Source organism: Pholcus phalangioides, unplaced genomic scaffold (assembly GCF_987345545.1).
Source record: "Pholcus phalangioides strain wild (caught in Gottingen) unplaced genomic scaffold, Ppha-v1.0 ptg000017l_1, whole genome shotgun sequence".
Classification (NCBI taxonomy): Eukaryota; Metazoa; Arthropoda; class Arachnida; order Araneae; family Pholcidae; genus Pholcus; species Pholcus phalangioides.
The window spans coordinates 3353974-3377938 of record NW_028301610.1 but is presented as its reverse complement, the minus strand read 5'-3'; the positions used below and the strand labels follow the sequence as shown (position 1 = coordinate 3377938).

Sequence of the window (23965 nt, the reverse complement as noted above, 5' to 3'; positions counted from 1 at the left end):
TTTTATAAATATGAGAGAAATCACACGGAAATATCACTTTAATTTAACCACTTTTATTATCATAGCCCGTACGTGATGCGTGCATTACAGACAGACAGACATGACCGCTGACCGCCCAGAGAGACCATCTTGGGATGGTTTGCGCTCTTTCCCAAAGGGATGGACGGTCTCGGAGAGCTGCGTGCATTATACACGAGTTTTACCATAAAACTCAATTAAAATAAGTATGAAGAAGATAGATTCTTTGTGATGAATATCCTGCCTAAATGTGTAACGTTTTGCTTTTTTAATGTTTTTAAATCTCTTTATTAAACCACACAAGTTGGGGTTTTTTGCTTGTTTACAAGTTAAATAGCAGTAATCCCATTCTAGAAGCTTTTCCGACTTCTTCGTGCCTTAATATCTAACCAAGAGGTGGGGGGGGGGGATGTGGACGATCACCACACCAAAAGTCTGATAATAATGTAGAATGAATCTGTCCCGTATTTTACGGGACAGTAATGACTAGCAAAAATTGCCTCAGACACATCACTCTGGATTTTCGCCTGAGGGAGGTGGGGGGCGCCACTAAGTCTAAGACCGGCCCTGGCTATAGAGTAAGGTGCTTTGATAAGGATTTTAAGCTAAAGTAGCTATATTATAGAGGAGCGATCGATCTTAATGAATCTATGTGTTGTGTTTGGCAACAATAAAAACAGTAGTCAAGACCGTCCAGTTTATGTATTTACGTCCTGTATCAATTTCAATGCCTGGTCATGGCGGTAGGACTCGACGTGAGTTCATGAACGGACGTGTTGTGTTTGCTCTTCGTGATTGAATTCTTTTTGTTTTGTGAATTTGTATTTTTTTTTTCTAACAATTATCAAGTTAAGGAATATAGATTGAAAGACAGGCCTATTGTGTCTAACATTAGTGGTACCAGCGTTGGGTTAGTTGTCATCGAACAACGTCGGAAGACGTTTTCTAACTTCATACCCGTATTGAATACTTAATTTCAAGTTGTCTTCAGTTATTTATATGGCGGCGTAAATTGAAGCCACCATAGCTCTGGCGATAATGGCGGCAAGTTTAATGGAGACTCAAGAAGGGAATAGTAATGCAAACCAAGGTCAGGGTATTAATTTCCCTGTATGGTCATCTAATTATTCTGATAATGAAATAATAGATTTTTCAACAGACATCACTAGCTTCACCGTGAAATATCACGGAAATACCAGAATTCCAACGTCCAGACTTAATGATCTCAGAAGGAATTTTATTAATATGATCAGCAATTCAGATCAAATTACTGAAATAAGGGTAGCCAAGAGCGGTGATCTTTTTGTTACTACTAATTCTGCATTGGTGGCGAAGGAGCTACTTAACATCAAAACTATCCTTGACATTCCAGTTGTTAACTCACTTCTAACCGATACACTATCTTCAAAATATATTGTGAGGAATATTCCAGTTGAAGTTCCATTAGATGAAATTGCTAATGAGTTAATTCTAAATGGTTTTTACCCTTTGAATATCCGCCATATTCTACGAAACCAAATTCAGACGCCAACTATTATTATTATTGCACTAGGGACTTCTGTGCCCATTGAACTTAAATTATGGTATCAGATCTTTAAGCCACAAAGATTTATAGAACGACCTTCCATGTGTAACAAATGTTTCAGTTTCTTTCACAAATAAAAATTCTGCCCAGTTAAGTCTCAAATCTGTTTATATTCTGGTGGTAACCATATTGCCAAAGATTGTGATAGTGAAAAGAAATGCATTAATTGTTCATCACCAGATCATCTTCCTACTGACAGAAATTGTCCAAAATATATCCATGAACAAAAAATTCTCAATTACAAGTCTGAACATAATGTGCCTATTCATGTAGCGAGGAGATTCTGTAAGCCAAATGAGATGTCATATGCCACTAGAGTGCAAGCTTCGTCTCAACACATAGATTTATCTAATATCAAAAAAGATATCCAATCTCTTGTTGCAAAAGAACTGGCAGAAATAAAAGAATCAATAATGCTTGGAAATCAAACAGTCTGTAGCTGAAATAATTACACAATCATTGAAAGAAATTGTACCAGAAATCATCTCCTGTATATCTAACCAGCTTCAGCCTATGTTAAAAGATCTTGTTAATTCTTCAAGAAAAAGATCGGCTTCTTCTGATGATCAATTGAGAGATGCAATTAGTTTCAATAGCACCATTTCTGAAACTGTTAAAGACAGACATGGTTCAAAGAGAAAGTCTTAACCTGTTTTTATATTTGATTTTATGCCACATTTACTCATCGCCAAACTAATTTATAAATACTATTTTATTAAAAATTTACTTAAAGATTTGGTTTGAATCACACATGACTAACATCCATAGAATTCTTCAATGGAATTGTAGAAGTATTAACCAGTCAAGTGGCAATGACGAATATATGGGTCATAATGTTTCCAATCCTTGAGTGGTGATGACGACTATATGGGTCAAACTTTTTCCAATCCTTGAGCGGTGGTGACGAATATATGGGTCATGGAAGACCTGTTCCTTCCCCCTTGACCTATTGTACATTGACTGACACCTTCAACGCCTCCTAATCCTTCAAATGAATGAAGCGCTCGGTTGAACAGTACAATGAATTGGTTATAGACCGTCACAATAAATACCGTCTGTACAGAATAAGGTGTGGCTTTTTTACTGGTATCTTGAAAGTAAGAATGCTAGATTGTTAAAATGGAATTAGGGAGGGGTGGTACAGAGAAAGAGGGAGAGAAACTGTTTATCTTTCTAAGGAGGGGAACTGTTTTTTCCACACTTATATTCACAACATGTGAAGCTGTACGTCAAAATTTTTCTCAAAAATATTTTTTTATTTTATTTTAATTTTTCAGTGAAATCTCGATATAACGATATTCTCGAGACCATGAAAAATATCGTTGTAGAAGGGTTATTGCTATATCGAGAGGCAGCACTTTAATATTAGGCTATAAGCATTGCTAAATAAGACGAAAAAATATCGTTGTAGTAGGATTTATCCATAGCCCCTACAAGGGGTGGGGTGGCAAGGCTGCAGCCCTGGGGCCCGGGACGATTTTCATTATTTTTGTTTTTTAACGCTATAAATCCATCGTAAAAGGGCCCGCGAAAGTCTGGTCGGGGGGGGGGGCCCACAAAAGATTCCAGCCTAGGGACCCTATTCCAGGATGTGGGGGCCATGGATTTATCGTTGTATCAGTGACATTGTAACGAGATTTCACTGCATATAAACACATAAATAAATGTATGCAATCCACTAAAATCCAACAAAAAGTTTATTGACTGGAAGATGAAATTAAAATTAAATTTTTTCCAGAATTTATTATTTTTTTTTTAGAGTTTATTCTAAGTTATATGTATATAGATTTGACTTGAGACTTGCATAATATTTCGTGCTATTTGTTAATACACAATTGCTGTTTTAATTATAAATGTTTTAATTATATTTTACAAATTTTTTAAATACAGTGGAACCCCGCTACAACGATAAGCGATAAATCCTTCAACAATGATATTTTTTCGAGTTTTGTGCGGAAATGTCACTACTCTAATGTTAAATTGATGCCTCTCGATATAACGATAACCAATATACAACGATATTTCTTTCTTGGTCTGCATAAATAAATATATATAAATGGGCAGGGCCGCAACTAGGGAGCAGGGGTGTAAGTCGATTGCGCAGAAGATAAACCGTTTATAGGTCGATTGCGCTCACCCCGATATCCAAACAACCCGATTTCCAGACTCGGCGCAATCGACCTGTTAGGGGAATACATTTCGGCACAATCGACCGAGCCCTGGGAGCAGGCGGGCCTCGTGCCCTGGGTGCTGGACCAGAGGGGGGAGCAAATTTCATTCTCAAACCTTACCTTCAACATTACAGGGGGGGGGGGCAAAATGCGCACTTGCCCCGGGTGACCAAGCATCTAGTTGCGACCCTGCATAACAGTGGCGAAGCCCGAAATTGGGCAGTTTGCCCAGCCAATGTCCAAATTTTGTGCTTTGACCGGCCCCATGTATCGATTCCTATGATTTAGGGTCATCACCACGTTGGCATAGTGTTTGGTGATAATTGTGACCATTTATAATTACGGCTAGCGACAGCAACTCTAACGATCAAAGAAATCGGTATATCGATATCTTAGAGATCGATATACCGATCAGAAAGGCATTTTTTCTTTTTTGAAAGCAATAATAGTTTATGTGAATTGCACCCTACCAAGGGAACTAAATTTTATAAAGAAATAGCTCGTACGCGGTATACGTCAAAACCAAGACTTTCTTTATTTGAAAACGTATGTGATGTGGCCTTTTTGAAACATTGTGCTGCATGTTTAATTTGTCTTCGAAAGCAAAATCTACTGTATTATCCGACATCTTAATTTACTCAATTTTTTTCTTTTTTATGTGAAATTTGAAAGAAAAAAAATCAGAGAGATGTCGGTTTGTCAAAAATAATATTGAAATTGACATGTTTTCTGAGCAGCGTCAAGGCATGAAACGATTTCCCCCCCCCCCAAATACAGAATGTTTCGTTGGCGTATGAAAAGGGGAGAAGGGGTTCAAGCTTTGGCCGAGATTACAGCGTTATTTTTCAGTAAAAACTTCACTCCTCCCCCTCCTTCAGAAGAAAAAAAATTTGACCCCTCCTCCCCCCCCATTCTTGAGAAAATCCTGAGAACGCCTATGTTGTATTTAGTATAGTTTTGATACACAAAGCTACTCGATATATATATAGTAGTTTTCGTAATACATACCATGCATGCAAAAAAGAATGGGATGATTGTGGTCCGGATTTGATAATATAATTCCTTTTGTATAATTCTTTCATTCTCTTTGAATGATTCAAAAAAGAGACCAAAAATTGTTTGGTGTTTATGCACTTACTAAAATAAAAGACATGTTTTGTGCATGCATCATTTGGCAAAAATGATTTAAATGCAATACGGTTGACATTTCAATCATATCAAGAAAAATAATAATCGGTACATATTATTTTCTATATAATCACATATTGATGATATAACAACATTCATATGGAATGTTATTATATCATCAATTAAGTTTTTAATCTTTATTTTAATCTATTCATTTTAAGAATGTTCAGATTACTGAAAAATGCGTATCGCTCGTGCAAAATGTGTTATTCGCTTAATCGTATTATTTTCCAAGCTGGAATTCGCGTATATTGAATATATTCGCTGTTTTTTCTAACTTCGTTATAAGCGGGTACAACTGTGTGTATGTATGCGGGGGTTTTTTTTGAATGTGTTTTTAGAATTCTATGATAACACATGTAATTTATGCGAAGCGTAAAAATTCAATTATATGTGACCAACTGAATGTGACATTACATTGAGATAAACCCTGAAAAGCAGTTGTTATCGTTGATTCAATTAAAATTTTGACAAATATTCCATTTCTTTTGTTACCTTTTATTTTTTTTTGGTCTGTATATCATCAAAGAAAGTAAATTTCATCAAAAGAAAAAAAAATTCTGTAAGATACATCGCGATGCTGAACATGCCACCTATCGAAACGAGGCTCAAATAGGCTTTTAAAACGTTTGCGTTTATAACGTATCTTACATTATTAATGGCATGTATTAAATACATCATAATAATTGCTTCCTTCCATATATACATAAAATCGATATATTTTATAATCAGTTAGTTTTTTTACGTGAAGTATAAATCATTTCGTGTTGTATAAATAGATTAAATAAAAACGGAAGTATTTTCCAATTCATTGCATATTTCAAATTTACTCATAAGGTATAATATCGATATTTGTGTAATTAAAATCATCGACTACTGTTATTTTCAACTTTCTAGGAAATTCAAGGTACACCATATATGTATATTTTTGTGCCTTATCACACATAATGTGTGTTGCTTTCATAAATTTTCTATACTGTTCAAAACTGTGCAGCCTTTTCTCTTGCGAAAAAGCTATTCGATTAAACTGAAAAGTATACATTGCAAAAGTGCATCACACTTCTCGGATAAAATGTGCTAAGACACTTTAGTGATACCACAAAATGATAAGTCGCATGCAACGTCAGCGAAAGAGGGACGAAAAAATTGCAAGGATGTGCGATTATAAAGTATTGTAACGCCGTGAAACTCTACGTAGACTCAGAACGGGCTTAAATATTTTTTTAAATAAAAAATGAAAAGAAAAACTTTGTTGCGTAATCCCTGATACCCCTTTATAGTGTTGCTGTGCATTTAGAAAATACAACGCTTCTTTTCGCCAATAAATTAGTGAGATAAGTACAATATATATACAGTGAAACATCGATATAACGATAGTCTGCGGACTAAGAAAAAATATCGCTGTAGTGGGATTATCGCTATATCGAGAGGCAGCCGATTAACATTAGAGTATAGGCATTTCCAAATAATACTTGAAAAATATCGTTGTATCAAGTGTCATTATAGCGAGGTTCCACAGCAATAGGAAAAATGAACTTCTAAACCACGACAGGGAGAAAAAAAATGGCCAATACTGTAACAAAAGAACAGGTACTGAAGTTGAGTGTGTATTAGTAAAGAATAGGATCACTTAGGAATAGGTGTAGCCAACCTGTCACTTGGATGGACCCCACCAACCACGCCTTCTCTGTTGTCCTGCATGTTTGTTGGGGGGGATAGCACTACTTGAGATAAAGAAGCTTCGCCACTTTACAAGTATTTTTCCGTATAACCTCACACCGTTTTTCAAATAGAAATCGAAAAACCTTTCACCGCTCAACCGGTTAAAAATAAGAAATATCATATTCTTCGTTTCATGAATGATTTTGATATCATGTGCTTCCAAGAAACATTTTTATCTGATGAATTATATTATTTACCTAATTTCCAAATATACAGATGTGATAGACTTAACAGTGGGAGAGGAGGTGTATTAATGGCTATCAGAAATAAGTTTCCATCAAACATTCTTTTCAAATATAACTAATCTGGTGTTGAAGCTCTTATTATCAAAATTTATTTGCAGAATTTTCATTTCACCATTGTAAACTTATATATATCAGATTCTTCAAATATTATTAACGTCATGAATGTGATTTTTGATCAAATATCTCCACCTTTTGTTATTTTGGGTGATTTTAATAGCTCACATCCTGCATGGGGCTCATCCAGAACTGATAATGCTGGTCATCAGCTTTATAATTGGTATCTTCAGAATTCTATTGGGCTAATTCAACCGCTTGCTCCAACTCATTACTCTTCACAATCTTCCAACTCAATTGATTTGAGTTTTTGTAGTACCGATTTAATTGGAAATATTACTTGATCATGTGGTAACTCTTTGTATGACAGTGACCATATTCCAATAACATTAGAATTGAAAACTCAAACAAGATCTACATCCATTATTCATAAATACACTAGTTGGAGAACATTTAATGACAGTCTGAATAACTATGATGAAAATATTACTTACTTTAATTTTGTGAAAAATAAACACATGGAGGCTCAAAGATCTTCAAATCGTCATCATTTCAAATACAATGACTACTTTGATGCTAATCTACGTATGCTACTAATAGCAAAGAAATGATCATTTCGAAAATACAGGGGATGTCCATGTCAGGTATGCTGGATTAATTATAAGAAAAACTCAGCTATTTTTAAAAGAACTCTGAAAAATCAAAGAAATAAATCATTTGAAGATCAACTGTATAAACATGCAGCCTATCCAAAAATTTTTACTATTTTAAGAAGACAATGTTATTCACTCCAAAGTATATGAAGATGATAATTTGTTATTCTGTCATAACAATACAGTCATCAGTGATCCTTATAAACAAATTGAACTCTTACAGCAAACCCTCATCAAACCTTATATCCATAAAGACTTCGATTTTTTTTGTGGCCCTTGTCAAAACTTTGCCACAGATATGAATTCTCCAATACAAATTTCGGAATTGAAGACAGCAATTATTAAATCACTACATACAACTCCAGGTCCTGATTCAATTAACAGCAAGGCCTATTCATTAATTCCAGATGATCATCTAAAATTCCTCAATTCTGAACTTAATGAGATTTGGTCATCAGGCACCATTCCTTCAGATTGGAAGCAGGGAAAGATAATATTTCTTCTCAAACCCAACAAGACACCTACTTTCCCTTCATCATATCGACCACTTACTCTCACAAACACAATTATGAAGATTTTTGAACGCATTGTTTTATGTCGATTGAACTGGATATCATTGAAATATAAACTGTTCCCTTCAAACACATATGCTTTTAAATCTAAATCTGGGACACAGAATTTGTTAAATGATTTAAAGTGCAATATTGTGAATACTTTCAAATCTAAAGAGATTGGAATTTTAGTTTCTCTAGACATAAAGGGTGCATACAACTCTATAATACATTCTGCTCTTATATATAAACTTCAATCCACAGGTTTTTGTAGTGAATTTATTGCTTGGTTGAAAAATTTCTTATCTGAAAGAAAATGTTATATTAGTTGGAGAAATCACAAGTCAAATCTAATCAATTTTGATAGAGGCCTTCCTCAAGGATCAGTTATATCACCATGGCTCTTCAATTTATATATGAATGATATGTTTGCTCAATTACCAAGTTCTATCCATCAATTTCTTTATGCAGATGACATACTGTTATGGTGTAGTAATAAAGACATTAAAATCTTAGAAAATAATATAAACAATACATTGTTGAAGATTACTGATTGGTTAGGAAAATGGGGTTTTACTCTGTCAGTTGAAAAGTGTTCATATAGTATATTTACAAAGAAAAATGTTATTGGTGCTTGTAATCTGGCCATTAATAGGAACCCTCTGTCATTAGTACAAAACATCAAGATTTTGGGTGTCATCTTTGACCAGAAACTAACTTAGAATCCTCAGGTTGATCACATCCTAAAAAAAGGAATAAAAACATTAAACATAATTCGGATCATTGCTGGTCGTCTTAGAGGAGCCCCTGGTAGCAAACTCCTTGCTATTGCATCAAATATCATTTGCAGTTTTTTCAATTATAGTTCTTTACTCTGGCACAACTGTTCACAACGAAATTTAAACAGATGTGCAGTATTATATCGTCAAGTTCTCAGAATTGCAGCTGGATTACTCATTTCAACTCCAATACCATTATTATTAAGTATTTGTGGCAAACCTCCTTTTGAACTAATGATTATGAAGTCTGTATCAAGACAAATTATTAAAGCCAGAGCATCAACGTACAACACCAGCTTCAAATTCATTAGTGCCAACTTAAATAATACAGCTGTGACTTCTTCTCTACCCATGTTTAGTTCTTCAGTCATAAATTTCATCCAGGACAATCATCTACTCGTACCAGTTCAACCTATAGTTTTTGCTAATCCACCCTGGATCATCTCTAATATATCATATACTACTGATGAACTGCCATTCCAGATTATGACAGATCCAAACTTGGTCAACCCTTTATTTCAACAATACGAACAATTACATTGGTCTAACTCAATTATAATTGCTAGTGATGCATCCAAATCAGTTCATACGACAATAGGAGTCTTTTGTAATAAAAATATGAGATCTTTCCAGGCTACAGTTCATGACTCTTCTTCTGTTTTTACAGCTGAGTGTCTTGCCATTACTGTTGCTGCTTCAAAATTTATATCTGAAAAACGTCACTATGTTATATTATCAGACAGCAAATCAGCAATTTCTGCATTAGCCTCCGTAAATCCAAAGTCACATTCAGCCATCTTTACTACACATCTTTCTTTCATAGATGCTTCTAGCCGGGCAGAATTCATTTCAATTGTCTGGTCACCAGGTCACAAGAATATCTCCTACAATGAAATTGCAGATAAACTGGCTCGAACTGCTGCTAATAATGCAAACCCTACTTTTCCAGATTTTTCTTATGTTGAAGATGTGCTGAATTTGCTTGAGAAGTCTTGGAACATCCACATTGAACGATATTTCAGATATCAGTTTCTTTATCCACTTGCATCACGTTTTTTTAATACTATTAATAAATATTCACCTTACTTTACGAAGAGAAAATATTAAACATTATTTTACAGATTATTGTGAAACAGAGCCCCAACTAATGGTTATCTGAGCAGAATTAATCAGAAAGAGACTGCGAAATGTGACTATTGTGATGATCAAGAATCAAATGATCACTTCTTTTTTATATGCAAACATTGGAATAAATATCACAATACCTTTTTCCAAAGTATTGGTATAAGAAATAATCAGAATTGTAATTGGAGAGCTATGTTTATTGCTCCTCCAAAATTATTTGTCAAAGGATTGGAAGTGTATTTATCTAAATGTAATAGATTCTGATTTTTTTTTTTTTAAATTTTGATATACATCCTTTTTTGAATGGTCAAGTTTTTTTTTTTTTCCTCAAGTCCCTGATTAATCTGATGTAAATATCACTGATTTGTTTTTCCATCTACTCATGTCTTGCAAATATCGTTATAATTCTTGTATATATTTTTTTATAATACATTTGTTTATTTTTTGGATTTTTTTTTTTTGCTAAATGTATTGTGATTTTTGTTATGAATAATTATGTTGGATCATACAAGTATGATTGTTTTTCATGTATGTAGCTATTTGGTTTGATGCGAGAAAATGTCTTGTGCCGCATATATTGTTGAAATATTGCCCTGATTTAATATTTGTACAATTTGTGATAAGGCTGTGTACCGGTATGGGTTTTGTATAGGTGGTGGATAGGTTTTCTTTCCATATATGTTGATGTAACAAAATTTTTTTTCCTACCCTAAAAAACTAACAAACTAACACATTAACCTTGTATATTTCTTTTTTCTACCCGTCCTAAAACCCTAGGTTGGTACAAAAGGACGTAAAACAAGTCAAAGTCAATGCCTGGTCATTGCCAGGATTGAGGGGAGACCGTCGTAAACAAAGCGCTTGAAGAGGTGCTTTGGTCGTAAAGAGCGGTCGGGTGTCTTTTTGGCTTGTGTGTCGTATTTATAGAGTACTTTTTTTTTTCCTTCTTTTTTTGAGCACAGTGCCTCAACTCAATTCTTTGTTAACTGGTGTTTTTCACAGGTCTAATTAGTGAGTAACTATTGGTAAATTTATTCTTAGGGTGCCGCGTAATCGGTCGTTTGTGGAGGCTTGGAAGTGAGTCTTCACTTTTTCTTTTTTCCTTGCTGTCTTATAGATGTCGTCAAATGGAAAAATTTCAGTAATGGTTAATTTATCTAACATGGAAGTAGACCCTGTTACCCATGTGGTGTCAAACAAAGCAAATTTTTATATTCTTAACCAGGCCTCGAATTCTGGTATTGAAAAATTTAATATTCTGTTAATGGGAGGAAATGGAGGTTGTTTTGCGAAATTGAGCCCAAAAAATCTTCAAAAATTTTTTGAAAGAAAATGTTCGTTCACCCAATGGCATCTCTTCAGTACACTTCACCTCAAAAAACCATCTGGTGGTGGAAACATCAAACATAAATACAGCTTTGGAGATTCTTCATTTTTACTAAGGAATATTGAAGCATGAGGATTTGAAAGAATTTACAGAAATCAAAGAAAGGAATAATCTATGTGTATTAGAAGTGAGAAAATTCACCTTTAAAGGCAAATCAACTACCAATGTCCTTGTTACCATCTTGGGTCATTATATGCCAGAAAAAATTATAGTATGTTGATCAGAAGAAATATCCAATTATTCATAGACAGGCCCATACAGCACCCATTTGCATCAAATGTGGTTCTGATTGCCATTCTTCACATCATTGTAAATCTTAAAATCTTGATTGCTCGAATTGCAATGTTCATCATATGGCATCTGACCATAACTGTGAAATATATAAATTGGAACAAAAAATACTGGAATTCAAATGTCAAAACCATATTCCTCTATCTGTCACACACCAGGAAAATATTTAAAGACAGAAAAAATTCTCTGGGTAAAAAGATTTCACAATCAAATCAGCTCAACATTCCTAAGAACCCAGAATGGATCACAAAATCAGAAATTAAATCCATGTTTGATAAATTAAATAAGGACTTGGATGTAATCAAGGACAATAAAATCACCCATCATTATCAAGATTTCATCACAAAGACTGACTTTATTAAGATAATTGATGACCTCAGAAATGAGTTTGTTAACAACATGAAATCTATCAACGATCTAAATCTATCAAAATCTATCAATCAACTTTTGTCACAGAATTATGTACCTTGGGGAATCACTTAAATTTGCCTCATCGTAAGAAACCTGGTTCTCCAGTCGACTCATCTTCTCAACAACAACTAATAGATCCCCTACCTGTTTCATCCATTGTGGATCAGTTTGCTCAATCAATATCAGAATGCGCCAAGCTAAGGCACAACTGATTTTAATATCACAACTACTTTCTATTTTAATGTCTTCACATCATAAACTTCTACAGTGGAACGTCAGAAGTATTAAAACATTAAAAACAACATATTTTAAGATTCATCAAAGATTTTGACATTCTTTGTATTGAAGAATCTTAACTGTGAATGATCACTTTTATTCACCAAACTTCTAAATTCATGGATGTGACCATAGTGATGGTGAAAGGGGCGGTGTGGTGACAGCTGTGAGAAACAATATTCCTTCCCAAGAGACTTTCCACTATAACTCCACAGGAGTGGAAGCTCTTATAATAAAAATCTACTTACAAAACAATCCTGTTACATCTTGAATTTATATTTTGCAGATACATATATTATCTCCATAATGTCCAGCCTGTTCCAGAAGATTTCACTTCCATTCATCATTGTTGGCAATTTTAACAGCTCACATTTTGCTTGGTCTTCATCTCGCACAGATACAACAGGTCGTGGTTTGTATAACTGGTTCATTCTAAATCCTGTCTGCATCATACAACCTCTTTCCATTATAATTCCACAGGAGTGTGGAAGCTCTTATAATAAAAATCTACTTACAAAACAATCCTGTTACGTCTTGAATTTATATTTTGCAGATACATATATTATCTCCATAATGTCCAGCCTGTTCCAGAAGATTTCACTTCCATTCATCATTGTTGGCAATTTTAACAGCTCACATTTTGCTTGGTCTTCATCTCGCACAGATACAACAGGTCGTGGTTTGTATAACTGGTTCATTCTAAATCCTGTCTGCATTATACAATCTCTTTCTCCTACATATTTTTCAGCGGTTTCTTCCAATACCTCAGTTTTTCCAGTACTGATCTTGGAAATATCACATGGTCTTGCGGAGATTCACTTTATGGAAGTGATCATATCCCTATAACTTTTTCAATTAAAATCCCAACTCATTGTGCTCCTGAAAGACGTATTGTAATCTGTTGGAAAAAATATAGCAATAATTTGATGAATCATGACAATAGCACTTACTCAGAATTCATAAAGACCTCCTTAGAGATGTGAGGTGAGAATATTCTCCTGGATGTAAAAATTGGAGAATAATCGAGAATATTTTTCTTTTAAATAATTTAAATTTTTTAAATAATTTTGTTCATATTGTGCAATATAAATCAGTTTTCATTGCCTGAAACATTTGCAACAAAACAATTTTTTGTATAATCACCCCCAATGACAACTTTTAGTTCGAAAATATTCTCAGAATATTCTCCAGGTCATGATGAGAGGTTTTAAAAGTTTGGTTATAAAGATTTTAGAAAAATTTAGATTAAAACCTTAAAAAAATATTTTAAAATTAAATAAATTTTCAGAAATAGGTTCACAACAAAAGAAATTAAACTAAAGTTGATTGATAAAGGAAGCTATTCTTATATAATCGCCTTCATTCTAAGATACAGAACTGTTGTTTTCTTCAATGCACATGCACTTAAATTCTGTATCACTCACATTTCTTTAAGAGTTGTGCAATTCAGCCCTGTTGGTTTGATTTTCTTGCTTTGAAACTTTAATATTGTGGTCTACAGACTTCAATATTCCCATCTTCTTGACGGGAACAGAGAATATTCTTGAGAATAATTCTCTCAAAAGACTACTATTATAAATTACTAGGGAATATTCTTATCGAAAATAATTATTATTCTCAAGTTATTTATCAAGATTATTCATTATAATACATGTTATTACATATATTCTTGATAATACTCTCTGGAAAGATTTTGGTAACTGAAGAATATTCTTATTGAGGAGAATATTTGAGAATATTCTCTGGTAGGACTATTATTAATAACTTCAGAATAATTATTATTTTCTATAAGAACATTCCCTAGTAATTTATGAAAGTAGTCCTTCCAGAGAATATTCTCAAAGACATTATATGTAACTATATTATAAATAACAGGAGAATATTTTCATCAAGAACTTATAAGAATAATCTCAAGTTATTTATAATAATAGTCCTACCAGAGAATATTCTCAAGAATATTCACTGAAAGATTATTTTTGAGAATTTTACATCTCTAGACCTCCTATGTAAATTCACAAATCACAGTAACCCATAAAAGCTATCAATATAACAAATATTTTGATACATCAATTCGTTTACTTCTGGCATCTAAGAAAATACCATTCCGTAAGTACATAAGTTGTCCATGCCAACTCTGTTGGATTTTATACAAAAAAGATCTGCCATTTTTAAGAGATCTCTTAAGCAACATAAAAATGACTTCATGACTAATCAGTTGTTTACACATGCATCTTATCCTAAAATCTTCACAATATTAAGAAGACTCAAATTCATTCAATCATAAGTTTACGAAGATAACAACCTCATTTTTCACCATAATAATTCTTTAGTGACTGATCCTGATGAGCAAATAAATCTTTTGCAAGAAACTCTCATTAACCCATATGTTCATAAAAATTATGATTTTCGGTGTCAGGGTTAGCTCTTCTTCCGGAAGAAACCTATTTCTTCTGGGACAGTAGAAGAAACTGAAAGAAATATGTATTAATTATCATTTAATTAAAGTGCTCATAATTAATGTTTCTTATTTCACCTCATTGGTTGTGAAATAATATCAAATATGTTTTATGAACAATATTTTTTACCATTTAATTATAAATATCTCACTAAGATGTGCAATATTTAATTTTCCAATAAAGCACACATTTTAAAACAAATTATTTCAATTACCGCTCAAAATGTTAATCTGAGTATAAAAAATATTATACAATTTAAAATATAATTAATAAATGTTTGTAGAAAATAATTAGTTTCATATTTTCAACATATTTATCTAATTACTTGGCAATATGTAACTATAAGGTGTAATATGTCATGTTTAACAAAAATGTAAAAGAGTTTTAGGAATTATATCATAGGAACTTGTGTATGATCGACAGGTGTTCCCTATGCAATAGGACCAAACCTGCTGGGTGACCATATAACAGCCAATTGAAATGCTTAGAAACATTTTTAATTATAATGTTTTTTCATCATTGTTAGTGACTATCTCCATGAGGTGGCTACTCAGCATAATTAGGCATTAAATTGCCTAAATTGCACTCAATATCTCTGACCTAGTACAATACAAATGTTATAGAGCTAAGGTTAAACTCTATATAACACAAGCTCATAAAAATATATTGATAATATTGAAGCAGCTCTTAGATTTAACCCAAAACAATTTTGGCCTTATTGTAACAAAAAAATAAGAATGCACCTAAGTATATGTATTTTGAAAACAATCTTTTACCAACAGATACCTTGATTGCTGATGGTTTCGCCAAGTTTTTGTATCAAATTTCACAACTTCTGAGGATGATCACAGTTGTTCTTCTGCTTCAAATAATGACTTTCCTGTTTCTTCTGATGATGTCAATATTCCTTATATCTCCTTAAATGACATCAAATATTGTATAATCTTGTACAAAAAGATTGAAGGGGGAGTAGCTCCAGAAGTATTGATGGTATACCTCCATATTTTATCAAGGCGTGTGCTGAGCATTTGCTGTATCCACTTTTATTAATTTTTAATATGTCTGTTAAAAATTAGGTTTTTTCCGGATGAATGGAAGAAAGCAAGAATCATTCCAATTCTTAAAAAGGTGATAAACATAAAATTGAAAATTATAGAGGTGTGGCCAGTCACCTTTTGCTGAAATTTTTGAGTCTATTTTATATGATAAAATGTATGTTCAAATTAAGACCTGTATCTCCCCAAATCAGTATGGTTCCGTTAGATATAGATCTACGGTTACCAATCTTTTTTCCCTCAATACCCATATTGTTGAAGCCATAGCTAATAAAAGTCAGCTCGATGTAATTTACACAGATTTCGCTAAAGCATTTGATTGTTTTAGCCACTCTATATTAATGTAGAAACTAAAAAAATTTGCTTTCTGCGATGATACTTGTAATTTATTTGCTTCATATCTAAAAAACAGATGAATTGTATCTTTTGGCTCGTCTCTTAGCGATGGATTTTGTGCAACATCTGAAGTCCCTCAGGGGTGTGTACTTGGACCTCTATTGTTTCTTATTTTTATTAATGACCTTGCAGCTGCTGTTCATAATTGCTTATTATTTGCTTATGATTTTAAAATATTTGACATTATTGTAAATTTTGAATCTTGTTCTATTGTTCAAGATAAATTAACCCACATTTACCACTGGTGTATCAAGCATCATCTACACTTGAATATTAACAAATGCTTTGTTATGTCTTACACCCATAGGAAAAATCCTATCACCTACTCTTATTATATTGGAACTGATATTTTACAGAGAAGATATTCTGCTACAGACCTGGGTGTAATTGACACCTCTGATTTTAACTTTCGTGATCATATTAATGACATTTGTAGTAATTTGTATCGCAGACTCGGTTGGCTTAAAAGAATAACTAACGATTTCACCAATTTGGATACAACGATTGTTCTTTTCAACTCTATAATATGATCAAAACTTGAATATGCAAAATGAAAATTTGTGCCTTGATTCCTGAAAAACCAAGAAATAATTTAAATTATGTATGCCTCCCCCACCTTTGATTATTGCAGTGTATAAATCATTTTGGCAGTGGTCTGTTAAAATTATTCAGTTTTCTAGAACGTGATATTACTCAATCACCAATTATGATTGATCAAGGTGAATAGTTTCGAGAATTTAACAAATCATACCTCATCTCATTCATATTTTTCTTCTGAAGTAACATCTTTATTCCATACGACCATCTGCAGCAGATTTAGTTTTTTTCATATGAGTACATTTTAATATGTGAATTTAAAATTGAGTTTGATCAATCGATTGGATTTGCTGTGAAATGCTGAGTGTGTTCCTCCTTTGCCGAGCAAAAACTGCACTCTGCCCTTTATTTCACAAGAAAAATTACTTTTCAGATAATAAAATGAAAGTATTTCATGTTTTTGTTATCATATATCGTGATTGTTTCTCAAAAATGAATATAAAAAAATTAATTTTTCGCAAGTGCATATCGCCATCGAGAGTGTAAAATACCATAATCCAAATCTCAGTGAGTGGTTCTCCCCACTCCTTATCACACGGAACGAAAATGATGCTTGTTCAAGCTTCTGGCTGGTACCAAAATTTCCCTCTTCTCCTTGTATCCGCATCTCTCGGATTATTCTTTACAAGCATGGGGGGGGGGATGGTAGGCCCCCTTGATACTTGCCTTTGCCAGTTCTTGTATCATTTCTTCTAGTGTGTCTGGATTACTGCTGATAACAACAATGTCATTGGCAGAACGCAAATGGTTGAGAAATTCTCCATTTATTTCAGTTCCTTTCTCATCCCAATCCAGTTTTCTGAATATGTTTGACTCCTTTTCCAAGTTTAATCTCTGCTTTTCCTTTATCCAAACGAATCGTTGCAGTTGCTTTGTCATATATGTTCTTGATGATAATGTGATGCAAGTGTTCTCTACCCCAATTATATCTAGAGCTTTAACAACAGTAGATATGAAGACAGAGTCAAATGCTTTCTTAAAATCAATGAAGGCCATACACAATGTTAATTCATATTCCTTGTGCCTCTCTATGAGTTCCCTGATTGTTTGGACGTGATCCATTGTACTAAATCCACTTCGAAAACCTAATTATTCTTTTGGTTGGGCTTCGTCCAATGTAGATTCAAGTTTCTATGTCAGCACTTTGGTGAAGATTTTATAAATTACTGATAAGAGATTGATTTTTCGATAATTTTTTATATAATTTTTTTCGCCCTTTTGTAAAGACAAACCATCATTGCGTTATTCCAATCTTCTGACACATCCGATTTTGTGAGACAATTTGTGAACAAAGCAGCTAGCATACTGGTAAATTTTTCTCATGCTGCTTTAACAATATCTATTGAAATCTGATCTCCACCTGGGCATTTCCCTTTTTTCATACATCTTATAACATAGGCGTAAACTTATTAAAAATGTTGGGGGGGGGGCTCAGGCTCAAATAATGGAACCTCGTTTATACGACACGTCGTATAAATGCAAAAACCGTATAACTGGAATTGTTTTCGAAAATTACTTCCCCCCCCACTTTTTTTTTACAGACGTTTCCCAAAAAAAAATTTTGTAAAAAATCTGTTGTTTTGATCCAAAATCTTATGCTTGAGGAGAAATATTACTCTATCATAACATTACTGTTGCTAAAGTCTCTCCGCATTTTTACGGTATTCATTTCAAGATTTAACAGAAAAAAACGGGTTATTTAAACCTTTTGTAAAACGTCCTATACTTTCCGTTTTGCTTTTGATTTCTATATCTAAGCAAAAAGTAGATGTATTGAGTTCCGTTGTTGAAAGATTTTTCTCTTAAAGAAAGAACTAATAGTGTACATGTTTGCTATCAGCAGAGGGCCGGAACTAGAGAGGAGGGCAGAGGAGGCAACTGCCCCGGGTGGCAAAATTTAGGGGGCGGCAGTTTTAGGTGGGAACAGAGAACACTGTTACAAAATTATCGAATGTGGGGGCGGAAAAATCATATTTGCCCCGGTCTGCAAAAATCCTAGTTATGGCCCTGGCTATCAGCATACCATAATCCGTTCAATAATTATTTCAGTACCTGTCAAAATCCATTGAACCAGTCAATTATCTTAAATTTTATGGCTTTTTCAGTAAAAAATATGAATGAGAAACTACAGTCGATCCCGCTTAGTTTTTCCGCTCATAATTTATTTATTTATTTATTTATAACGTTTTTTCATGATGTGTTTTTGAAAACTGGGAAACACTGTATTTCAATGATACGGTTTTACCAATTGAAAAATTATTTGATATTCGATTGATAGAAATGGTATTTTCCAAAGACTTGGGAGTTCGAATCAAAGTGAAAACGTTGATTAATTGAAGTGTATACAGGCAGGGCCCTGGGTAAATCAGGAATTAAGAGGCTCTTGCGGCAAGAGTCAAAGTTGTTAATTCGTCAGTGAATGTATGTTGTTTGAATTTTGGGGGCTCAAAGTTATAAAGGCTTCATTTGCCCTTGCAGAAATTAGGCCCTGTATACAATGATAATGTATAGGAATATATAGCAACTGAAGTCAAACGTCATGCAAATGAGTAAGGTCAGAAACGTAATAGGGAGACGTATAGGAAGGGTTCCATTATATTTTCCTAAATACAGTAAAATCTCCACAAATGATCACCTGTACTGAAACACAAATATGCATCAATGGTCGCCTCTATTTGGTGTAAAATTTCTATGGCGGAGCCCCGAAGGCTCCTCTTTTATTCATTTATCAAATTTATTGATTTATTTTATTTTCTTAGAGTGGCGGCAGAGCCCCCGGGAAGTGCACACAGAGAAGAACCGCTGCTTCAGTGAAAAGTTTCCCAAACTTTTTGTGTGTGTTCCATAGCTCTTCTTTTAGAAAAAATTTCTTTTTCATCTCTCCCAACTCAAGCCCCACCCATAGGATCCTATACTAAACCCACAGCTTCTACCGACCCTCAGGACCCTCATCTGCCCCTTCCCCCGGGGGGGGGGGGCGATATTTTACACTTTGGAAAACACTGCTTTAGTGACCATTCTTGGTTATTATACAACTTGATTTAATGAAAGGTCACCCAGTGGGAGAAGGGAAATTTGAAAAAATGAAAAAAACCAGTGGAGAAGGAACCTTTTTATTTTTGATTTCTTTTGCACTATTTATAAATTTGTTGTGAATAGTGCTGTTTTTAGCATTTACATATTTTCAAGGGTGTAGCGGGGGGGGGGGGGTACTTGAGGGGTCTGGCCCCCCCCCCCCCCCGAAATGTGAGAAAATGACTGAAAAGAGGGAATAAGATGCCCAGATCTATCATTCTATCACTGATCCCCGAATGAAATTTCTGGCTACGCCCTTGCAATTTTAACCTCTTTTTAGCATTAATGTGTGTGTAAATGTATGTAATTGAAAAATTTTCAGAATAAGTGCTATTTTCAAGTTGTGCAAAAGATTAATTAATTTTTTATAACTTTTCAAATTAATATTGCTCATAATACAATAAAAGTTCGTTATAACGAACCCAGGAACCCCGGGGGAAGTTCCCCCTCCCCCAGATCTCATGAATCCCGAAATCCCTGGGCGGGGTTACGAAAACGAGTATATACAAAGAATGCAAGTAAATCCAAAAAATACATACAGTATATACATCTTTATTTATTCCAGGGTTGACCAAATCCCAGGCGCCAGGTCACCATGGTGACTGGAAAATCTGTATTGGTGCCTAAAATCTGTATGTGATTGCTAAATCAGAATCTAGGGATGGCTCAAAATTTTCTGATTCCATAATTAACTGTCTTTCAATATGGAAAGGAGCAGAGACGCAACTAGAGAGCAGGCGGGTCTGGTCAGGGCCTTCATGATTTTTCCCTTCTTACGTAAGAATGGGTAAGAAGGGAAAAATCACGAAGGCCCCGGTCTGGTGCTCGAGACGCTGGACCAGAATGGGAGTCGAATTCACCCTTTAACTGTTTCTTCTACTAAGGGGAGCCAAAACTCCGGCTTGCCCCAGGTAACAAAGTATCTAGTTGCAGCCCTGGGAAGAGGTCATTCCCAGAAAGGTCCAAAAAAGATTATTTAAGACACTTTTCTCATGAAAAAACCATGCTTGGCTCGTACGGAATTTGGCTGGCGATTACATTTTTTTCTCATTTGTCAAGCCCTGTATTTATTTATATTTTATGATACAGTGTATATTTCCCTCACAATCAAATTACATGTCACTTATTTAAGATTTATTTTACTCATATATTGAGTTATATATCGGGTTTTAAATTAGAAAAAAAAAATTATTTGCATAAATTTCTTAATAAAAACTCGATTTAAATATTGTTACTGTCCCAAGTACGCAAGCCAAATGGAGTTTAAGTTTTTCTTAGATAAATTTTAAATATGTTTGAAAAACATAAAACATGCGGTAAGTTTTATTAATTTATTGATATGTCTAACAGGAAACACAAAATTCTTTTACTACACTTTATTGATTATAAGTATTAGAGTGGGCTGAAAAATACTGTATCTAGATTGTTTTTGAAGATTCTGAATAAATTATCATTGAAGGAAATGCTTAAAATGCATGAATTTATCAAAAATGTGTAGCTATATTTAATATTGCTTACTTTTTCTGTCAGGAAACTGTGGGGAATCACGAGGAACTTTTCAGTTTTCTTGTAATACAACATGTTCTACTTACAGAAGGTTATACTGTACATGCACAACCGAATGTGGTCCACACAAACCATAAAATACTGTGGAACTGCCTTTCTCAACATTTGTGGGGTTTTTTCAGGGAAAAACAAAGAGTTTACTTCAGGGGGGCTCCAAACAAAGCTATTCTTATTCTGCAGAACCACAAACCCCGTCTATAGCCAATTTTTTCACCACCGTAATTTCTTTATATTCCAATTAGGATCATCTATGGAACCGCTTCTGTGGGCGTCCCTGTTTCACTGATGGCCATCCATGAAGCGCAAATAATGAAACAGAAGAGAAAAAATATAAAAAAAAGCTTTTACCAAAGCTCTGACCGGTGCTGGCGGCGTCAAAAAGAATGTAGTTTTCATTTTCAGAGAGGAGTCCCCATATGGACGGATGCCTCCAGGTGACACATTCCCCACGTAGGCGACACGCTATACACTCCCTGTCCCTGTCTTTCTAATTAGGAAATAGTGCTTGTATTCAGAAAACCTACATTGTAGCAGCCGAAACTGAACGCTATTGAAATGCTCTTTGTCAGCTGCAGAAAGTGCGGCCCCCTTTATCATGAAAAAAAACAACTCAAATACATGGAATAAAAACATTTTCAAATGTTTGGAACAATTTCGGAAACTGATTTTTTTTCTTTTCTCTTCCCGTCGTCTTTCTCACAAAAATTTAGGCCCTGGGGCCACGGTGCAGAGTTTTTCGGGAGGGGGAGGGAACTCCCTCGAAAGGGTTATACTCAAAAAAGGAAGGGGGGTTTGTCACCCCTTCTCTTCTCATTTTGCAGAATAAGAAACTGTCAGATTTCAAGAAATGTGCAAAATAAGTGTTTTTTTTTGGGGGGGCCACCCATTTGGCTCAGGTTCCCGGAGCATTATCCCGATTGCCGTAGCCTGGTTAGGAGCCTAAGACAATTACCATAGTTTTTCATGCTATGAATACATTACCTGTGAAGAGTTTGGCTTCAGGGGCTCGCCAAAGATTCCAGGCTAGAATCCCTTCTCCAGTATGTGGGAGTCCATGGCCCTGCTTATAGCCCGCTGAGTGCCCTTCCCCCTTCCGGTAAACACGTCACTAGATGCCACGGACGAGCTATAACTAGGAGTGAAGATCATTTTATTGTTGGGGGGAAAGCATCAAAATGACTCCTCGAGATCGACTGAGATGCCGCAAGATATTTGAAATTTCTGAGTGCTGCGAACGCAAACAGGGTATGTAAACCCCTCCCCCCCTCTTTGCGGTCATCGGTGGGACAAAAATAAATTTGCCCGTAAAAAAGAAGTGACCATGAGAGGAGGAACCCTATTAAAACCTTGAGAATAATTCTTCATTTTGAAATAAACCCAATTTTGAATAACATAAGTAAGAAATACTACATACTTTTTAGAAATTCCCCGATTTAATTTACAATGGAACATAGAAAAAATTACAGTAATTTCTGATAAATAAGTCGCATCCTGAAAAATGGCCGGGAAAAAAAGTTTTTGCTGAAAAATCGCCACTTTTTTTTTTTACATGTCACAGCTTCGTATTAAGGCCGAAACTCACTGTACTGACGTGACGTGATTATTCCGAGTCTAGGTGTGGAAAACGTATCCATGCGATTTTTTTGGGGGGGGGAGGGGGTTGAGCCAGCTCTTCAAAATTAATAGGGGGGCCCTCGATCCCATTGGCCCAATACAAATTTACGCCTATGACAGGTTCCAAGCACTTCCCTGTGAAAAATTGGGATCCTCGCGAAAGATCTCAGTTCAATAGAGACAAGATCATTTTTGTCGTGGAGGGAAGAATATGTATGATCGAAACGGTATTTTTCGTCCCCCCCCCCCCTCCCCAGAATTAGCAGCTCCTCAAGATTTCCGCCTGTGAAAACTGCCTTCATCCCTAGTTCCGGCCCTGGCTATCTCAGTGTCGGGGTACTGGAAACAGGGCTGCAACTGGGGAGGGGGTCAAATGTCCAAAGTGCCGGACCGGGGGGGGGGGGGTCAAAAATTTCATCCTTTAACCTCCTTTCAACATTACTTGAAATATTAAAAAATATATATATATATAAGAGCAATGCTAACATAAATAGTTTGGGAATCCCTGATTTTTAAGGAGAAAATTTCATATTCCTAGTATTAGAATGCAATGGTACCCGGCTCAGGGGCTTTGAAATTTTCCATTCATTTCTTATTTTCTTTTTTTTTATGTTAATTTTATTTTACTATTATTTATTTGATTCCTCATCAAAGGCACCGGAATCTAGGAACGGAGGTTATTTGAGCCCCCTCCCCAACCCCAATAAATTTTGTAAGGGGGCTGAGCCAACACCTAGTAGAGAATTTTCA

General features: G+C 34.7%; 1 long non-coding RNA gene across 3 annotated transcripts in view; it reads left to right on the top strand.

Annotated features, from left to right (window-relative positions):
- The first annotated feature begins 743 nt into the window (after positions 1-743).
- Positions 744-23965, top strand: part of LOC149072117 (uncharacterized) — a 74800-nt gene continuing 51578 nt past the window's right edge. For 2 of the 3 annotated variants that reach the window (XR_016194483.1, XR_016194485.1), the window contains exon 1: positions 744-2672. This is a non-coding gene — a long non-coding RNA (uncharacterized LOC149072117). Of the gene's footprint in view, positions 2673-12479; positions 13136-23965 lie in introns of those variants that run through there. The other variant, XR_016194484.1, reaches the window with a different exon arrangement.